The sequence below is a fragment of the Camellia sinensis genome, chromosome 5 (genome assembly GCF_055761805.1).
Source record: "Camellia sinensis isolate YWXY chromosome 5, ASM5576180v1, whole genome shotgun sequence".
NCBI lineage: Eukaryota > Viridiplantae > Streptophyta > Magnoliopsida > Ericales > Theaceae > Camellia > Camellia sinensis.
In genome coordinates, this window is record NC_138965.1 from 201,718,062 (window position 1) to 201,726,581 (window position 8,520).

An 8,520-nucleotide genomic window follows, 5' to 3' on the forward strand; every position below is an offset into this window, starting at 1 on the left:
GATTATTGAGTGAGAGGAAAGGGTGTTCAAGAAGAGAAAGGGGGATGAAGGAGTTCAATTAGTTTGTGGAACGGTTGGAGCTGTCTAATTTGCCTATGTTAGGCAGAAAATTCACTTGGTGTAATGCATTGGAAGGGGATAGGTAGAGTATGATAGATCGTTTTTTATTAGACTCACTTTGGCTGGAAAAATTTTCATTTAATCAATGGGGATTACCTAGAACAATTTCAGACCATTCTCCAATTTTGTTGAAGGAAGATGATAGAGATTGGGGTCCTAAGCCATTCAAATTTATGAATGCTTGGACATCATATCCAACATTCTTAACTGAAATCAAGTACATTTGGGAGGTCACACAGGTTTCACGATGGGCAAGGTACAGATTAATGAGGAAGTTATCCTCCTTACGGGGTCACTTAAGGGTGTGGAATAGGGAGGTGTTTGGCAATATTGATACTATGTTGAGGTCAGCAGAACAAGAACTACATGAATGGGATTTGAAGGCAGAAATTAGATCTCTGGATGTGCTGGAAACAACAAGCAGGAGAGAGGTTAGAAGTCAGGTATGGAAGCTTAGTAGGGACAAGGAAAGAATATGGCATCAAAAGTCTAGATTGTTGTGGGCTAGGTCTGGTGACAGAAATACTAGATTTTTCCATCTTATGGCAAGTAGTAGGCAGAGAGTGAACTTGATAGATTCTGTGACAGTGGAGGAAGTGACACATGAGGATCCAACTCAGGTGAAACAAGCAGTGCTTAGTCATTTTAGAAACCATTTTGCTAAAAGTTGGACTTCTAGGCCACAAATTTCTGGACCTTTTGTTACAATTTCTCCGAAGGCGGCAGTGGGTTTAGAAGCAATGTTTACTGAAAAAGAGATCTGGGCAGCTACTCAGGCTCCTGGCCCAGATGGTTTTAACTTAGCTTGCATTAAAAAATGTTGGGGAATAATGAAAGGTGATATATTGCAGATGATGTATGAGTTTCACACAAATGGGAAGCTAGCAAGGGGTGTTAATAGTTCTTTCATGGTGCTCATACCCAAGAAGGACAATCTCATAGGCTTGGGGGACTATAGACCCATCAGCTTGGTTACCTCAGTGTACAAGATTTTGGCCAAGGTGCTATCTAGAAGATTAAAGAAGGCCTTTCCCTCTATGATAGATGAAGTGCAGTCAGCTTTTGTCAGTGGTAGATATATCTTAGATGGGGTGTTAACAGCAAATGAAGTTGTGGATTAGTGGAAAAAGTCTAAGAAGAAAGGCATTATCTTAAAATTGGATTTTGAGAGAGCCTATGATTCAATAAACTGGGAATTCTTGCTGGCAATGATGAGAAATTTTGGATTTGGTGTCAAATGGATTAGGTGGATAAAAGCTTGTATCTCTACAACTATGGTGTCAGTTCTTGTCAATGGTGCACCTATAGAGGAGTTCCAGCCACAAAAGGGGTTAAGGCAAAAGGATCCCCTTTCTCCATTCTTGTTCATTATTGATGCAGAAGGGCTTAATTTGCTACTTGCTAGGGCTAAAGTACTGGGTTTATGTAGGGGTGCTACTGTTGGTTCCAATGATGTGAGTGTTTCACATCTCCAATTTGCTGATTATACTATTATATTTTGTGAAGGGGATATTGAGGATATTTAGAATATTAAGAGGGTGTTGAGATGTTTTGAAGTGATGTCTGGGTTAAGAATTAATTATCATAAAAGTGTAGTGTGTGGTGTAGGCTTCCAAGAAGATCAATCTAAGGAGTTTGCTAGGGTTTTGAATTGCTTAACTACGAAATTACCCTTTTCTTTCCTTGGTCTCCCTTTAGGGGCTAATCCTAGGAAACAGAGTACTTAGGACCCAGTTGTGCAGAAGGTGAAGAAAAAGCCGGCCTCTTGGAAGAGGAAGCTTTTTTCCTATGCTGGAAGATTGACCTTGATCAAGTCAGTACTTGCCAATTTGCCAATCTATTTTCTTTCTCTCTTTAGAATGCCTAAGGGTGTTGTTAAAGTCTTAGTCAAGTTGCAGTCATCTTTTTTGTGGGGAGGGAATGTTAATAAAAGGAAAGTGCACTTGGTCAAATGGAAGGACATCACAATAAGTAAAAGTCAAGGAGGTTTGGGTGTGAGAGACGTAGGAGAGGTGAATGAATGCTTGCTATTGAAGTAGTGGTAGAGGTATGGTAATGAAGATTCAGCTTTGTGGAAAACTGTGGTTTGTTCAAGGTATGGTAGGAATGGAGGAGGTTGGCTTCCAGATCTGAACTTTTCAGGTGGGATGTCCATAGCCTGGTTGGACATTGTGAAATTGCTCTCAGAAAATCAGCAATTGGGGGATTTCTATGGTGAGCATTTTAGAATTAAGGTTGGAAATGGAAGGAGAACCTTGTTTTGGCAGGATAAATGGCTTAACAATAGTGACCTGAAGATTCAATTCCCTAGGCTTTATAGTTTATCCACTGAGAAAGATGAGTCCCTTCAACAAATCAGTGCTAAGAAGAGTAATATGGGGCTGTGGCAGCTTAAATTTAGAAGGCAGTTATTTGTATGGGAAGCTGAGGAGCTGCAGAGATTGATGGAGTTGTTGGATACATCTACAGTGCTGAGGTTTGATTGTGTTGACTCTTGCTTTTGGTTAGCAAATAGTTCAGGCCTTTTTTCTGTCTCTTTTGTGAGAAGATGGTGGGATGCTCAAATAGGGACTGGTCAGGTTGTGCCTAAAGGGGTATGGGTTGGTTTAGCTCGGCCAAAATTGCAATTCTTTTGTTGGTTGGCTTGGAGAGGCAGAATATAGACTGCAACCTTCCTTCAGAGGATTGGGGTGCTACCTGTTTCAGCAAATAATATGTGTGTGTTTTGCCAAGCTGAGGTGAAATCCTTGAATCATGTGCTTATGTTTTGTCCACTGGTGTGGAAATGTTGGACTCAAATGATAAGATGGAGTGGTCAGGTTTGGGCAATCCCTGGATCAGTTCAGGACTTGTTACAGTGGTGGTCTACTGGTAAGAGTAAGCATTGGGTCTCAAGATTATGGGAGATAGTTCCAGCTGTTATGTTATGGTCAGTTTGGAGTTTGCGAAACAAATGTATGTTCAAAGGGGTACAACCCATTTTTGATGATTTTTGTGATAAAGTGAAGGTACAGATTGCTCTGTGGATAAAATGGAGTTTTGAGGTTGAGTATTCAGTTGATGATATTGTTTGCAATTTCAATCAAATCAGGTTGTCTGTTCAGACCCTTTGCAATTCTGCTTCAGGTCCTCTGCTGTAGGGTACCTGATTCAGCTGCATCTGATATGGTCTGCTGATCTGTGTGTTGGTCTGGTTGCTGTTGTGTTAGGAGTCCATGTTGGATGCTTCAATGGGATGAAAGTCAATGTGTTAGGTGGTTATTTAGGCTGTGTATTGATCTGCAGTGCTGCTCCAATTTGAAGTGATTTCTAATGTGTTGCTCCAATTTCTACTGCTGGTTTAGCCTGGTATACTCAGTTTTGGTGCTCAGGTATGGGGGTGAAATCTGATCTGATGGTGCTGGTGGCTTAGCTTCGTGTGCAAGGTGCAGGAAATGTGCTGCTGAGGGCAGAGGTGTAGTCATTTGGATGCAGGGGAGTTGTGCCAAGTGTTGTGTAGTCTGGGGTCTTGGTGACTTCTTTTAGTGAGGACTGCAACTGGTTTTTTGGGTGGTTTGTTGCTAGGTAGCTCATTTCTGGTCTATATCTAAGTTGGTCTGCTGCTAATGGCTGCTGTTGCCTATCTGTCATTTAGGTGTTGCTTATGCTTTGTTTTGTGTTGTTGGTTTCTCACCAACTTGGAGGTTGGAGGCTTTTCTAGCTCCAAGCTCCTCTTTATTGATGTTTTGCCTTTCATATGTAATTTATATGTGGTTCATCAATAAAAATTTCTTTTGCCAATCAAAAAAAATAATAATGATAATAGACACAATAATTAATATTAACAATAAACAAATGTCAAAGCAATTCCAAGGAGTGCGCAAGTCCTTCTGGTAACAAGATTAAAACGGCCTTTTTAACAAGGCTAAGAATAAAGTTCAACAAAGGTCAATGAATATTGAAAGATAATAAACAAACGATTCAAAGATTTGGGATAGGTAGCGGGGTTTGCTATTGTAAGAGAAAAATAAGAAACATTAAGGCCCGTTTCTTTTGAGAGGTAGAATGGAGGGAATTGATAGTGACGTGATTGATATAGCAAGGAGATTAAGTAAACTTGTGGATATTTTGATGGTAGTTGTTACTGTGGGGATTGCTAAATTATTACCCTATAAAAGAAATATAAAATATTAAAACAAATAAAATTATGATTTTTACTTAACGAAAAATGCAAAAATATTAAATATTAATATTTAAAAAAACGCCCAACATGTAAATAAAAAAATAATAAATAAAAATAACCTAATCCCATGGGACTAATTTTCTAATACCATCTTTACCTCCTCCATCTTAATCCCAATCTCATAGGATTATGAATCCTTTCTCCATCTCCCAAAATAAATACAACATATAGTGCGTCACACCTCCATTTCAATCTCAATCCCACCCCTATCTCTCAAAACAAATGGGGCCTAAGAGTTGTTTGGCAACAATTTTTTTTTAAAATGTGGAAATGAAATTAAAAGCAATTTAAGAAGTAACTTCTCGAATTACTGACATAAGCGTTTGGTAAATAATAAAAAATAAAAAAATAAAAAAGAAGAAAAATAAGATAAATTGTAAAGAATATTCATACAAAAAATGTATGCAAAAAATATCAAGAGAATAGTGTGATTATTTTAAAGTGAAAGATCAAAATTAAGTCATAGTATTATATACAGAAATTTTGTATGAATTTTTTGTTTATATATCATTACTTAATTCTAAATGAAGAATGAATAGTATGTTTGTTGATGAGATTTTTCTTCCCTTTCAATTGCATAGTAGGTTTTTTTGTTTAATGAAACTTCTATATATTTTGTAACTCTAATTTAAATTAATATTTAGTGGACGGTGGTTGATAGATATGAAAAGAAAATATAATAGAACAAAAAATATTATATTGTTGTGCATAGTAAATACTACACACAAATGGAGCAATTTATAAAATCCATATAAAATAGATTTTTACTGTGTTAAAATAGCACAAATTGGGTTGACCCATACATCTTTAAAACAAAATGTTGCCTCAAGGGAAACTTTCAAAAATCCCATTTGTTTTCCTTTTTTTTTTTTTTTTTTGTTCTTCAGTATAAAAAAAATTTCCAAAAAATATTACTTTTTAATTTTGCTTTATTTTCACTGATCCTCCATTTACCTAACAAACATATAAATAAAAAAAATATATATATATATATATATTGAAAAATGACACATTTAAAATTTTTATAAAAAATTAAAGATTAAAAAAATGTAACATTTTTAATTGTTGGCAAACATAGAATGAAAGGAAATAATAATACAGTGTAACTTTAAAAGAAAAATTACAAATCAATGACAAAATTTATAAATTTTAATAAATAAAATTTTAATTTTTTTTTAAATCTTAATTACTTTTAAAAAAAACTATCACTGAATTCTAATTTCCCCTAGAATCAAGGCAGTTAAAAAGAACTCAACCAGAGGGAGAGAGAAGGTTGTGTAGATAGACACTTAAATCGCTATACCCAATTGCCAATTAATTTTAGATACTGTTAATGTTAGAAAAATTCCAATGACAAAGTCATAAGGCTTGTCAAAGTTACTTTTGACTATACATCTAAAAAGTTTATTTCTAATGGTGAACTAAATGACCTTACTTAAAAATGAGTAAAATCTTGTGCAGATTTTGGTTTATAGTTTGACAAAATTATTTTTGTCACATTAACAGAGCTAAATTATGACCACAAAAGACTTTTGAGAAGTGAATCCAGTGGCAAATTTTGTGAAATCTTGTGCAAAATTTGGTTTAAAATTTGATAAAACTATTTTTGCCAATTCTATATAAAATTCTTATTTATATATCATTAATCAATAAACAAAGGGTAATTATACTTGTACAAAATATTTTATCATATTTTGACCATAAAAATAAGTATGTCATGGTGATTCAAATTTAATATAATAAGAGTCTCACTTGAAGTGAATCTAGACTACACATTAAATTCTTGATAAAATTCTATATATTATTTTCTGAATTATTTTAAAAACCCATAAACAAATAGCTAGAAAGATTTACTTGTTAGCTTATGAAATTTCCCAACACAAAATGGCAAAGGCAAACTAGGAGGCTAGGTAGGCATAAGAAGGACTTTGTTTGTCTCATTTAGTTCAGGGTTTGAATTGGACCATCTTGAAGCTTGTGCAATGAACTTATCAAATTTAACTTGTGGGCTGGTTTGATTACTCCCATAAAAATTAAAATCAATAAATAAATAAAATGGTTAATTAGTCAAAGCATTAGAATGAAATTTAAAGTAATGTTAGAAATTTTAAAATTTGATCAAAATTTTTATTAAATATCTCACATGAATGTAGGATCCACACAATGTGAGTCTCATGTGAATCTCACATCTATTTGAGATATTTAATAGAATTTTTAATAAAATTTTTGGAATATTAAAATCTAAGAGTTCCGATTCAGACCACTAATACACCATCATTAAAAGCAATACTAATGACGTGGCAATGTAAGAAAAAAAATTAAAGGTCAAACTATCACATCAATGTGGGGTCCACATCTCACCACGTCATTAGTGATCTGTTTAATAGTGTTAAATTAGTAGTATGATGCATTTTTGTAAAATCTAACTACTACTACTGATTTTAGCATTCATTGTGACAAACTCAAGCCCGACCCTGAGATTTTCAGGGCCCAAAGTCGATAATCAACTAATAAATTTTTGGGGCTCTTCACATTTTTTTTTTTTTCATTGAATGAAAAAAAAAAATTGAATGTAAAGGACAAAAGATTTGTGTCAAAATCACAAAAAATACTTAGCATTACATTACAATAACTAATAAGTATCGCTTGATCCTCAATCTTCTTATATTTTCAAAGCAAATAAATCAATCATACTTGCATAATCTAATTTTTTTGCAAAATCTTTTTCAATGAATAACAGTGCTAATTATTTTAAATGAACCTTTCAATTTTTTAATAGATCAATTTATTTTAAGTTAATTTGGGTCTTTCTTAATTTTTTTTGGACTTAAAATATACTTAATATATTAGACTAAACTATAATAAGAGACCCCTTTTTTTGGTCTATTTTCAATGGATAACAATGTTAATTTTTTTGAATAGCCGTTCAATTTTGTAATGGGTCAATTTATTTTAAGTTAGTATGGACATTTTTTTAATTTTTTTAGACTTAAAGCATACCTAATATATAATACTAAATTATAATAGGTAAGAGCTCCTTTTTTTTTAGTTTATTTTAAGGGGCCCTCGGCCATGACCTCGTGGCCTATGCCTCAAGGCCGGCGCTGAACTCAACAACATTAGATTGTGGCCGACCATACATGTACATACACAAATTCAGGAACCATGTTTCCAGTTGGGTTGGCTCCTCAAAAACAAAAACATGCAAAACAAAATGCTTTCTAAATTTTTATATTCAACACTTCACCTACGCCTATGTTGTTTTCTTTTTTAATTTTCTTTTAAGTGCTTATGAGCCAAGGGAACACATTGGAGACCAAAAGTCGGTTTAGTAGCATTTTATTTTGACTGGACGTGATGTTAAGAATTGAGTCTTACTATTGTGGGATGCAAGTTTTCCTTTTTTTATTGTGAAAAAGGCAACATGTTGATTTATTTCCCACAATGCTTGATAAAATTACCTTAATACGAAAAGAATCTAATTTTTGTGCTTTTTTTAAGTGTTAATATTCATTCTTCCTCTGCTTCAACATCAAGAAAAGCCCCTTTTTTAAAACTTTTTGTTCCTTTGTAGAACAAGAAAAGTGTCTTTAGTGTGCTATGAGGATCAATTGGCGTCTTTCGGTATCATTTTTATTTATTTTTTCTTGTTCATAGAAACAAAAATGATGAAAAAGTTTAAAAACACCCATCTTTTTCATATTGTTTTCATTTCTGTTTCAAAACAATTTTCGAAAATTTAAGAACATTATTTTGATTACTTTCTGAAATTTTAAAAGAAAAAATTAATGATCAACCGTTGAACAATGCCTCATCATGAAAGTTTTACCAGATCATGTACCCACAAAAACAATAGGAAAATTTTAGCTGATGAGTGGTTGGGCCCCCCATTCACTAGTCCTGAAGTCTAGCCCATTAGGGCCAGTCTTTCTCATGGGTTAAGTGCGGCCCTTTGGGTCGAGGAGTCACAGATGGATCAAAAAAGTAGTGACCCATATATATTTATATATATACTTTTTCTTTTGGTAAATTACATTGACACCTCTTTAGATTTTTGTTTAATACAGATCTCTCTTTCACATTTAAAAAATTACACTTATCACATGTCAAATTAAAATGACATATTTGTCCCTTAACTTTTCTACATATAAAATAATAAAATAATACCAATATTTTGT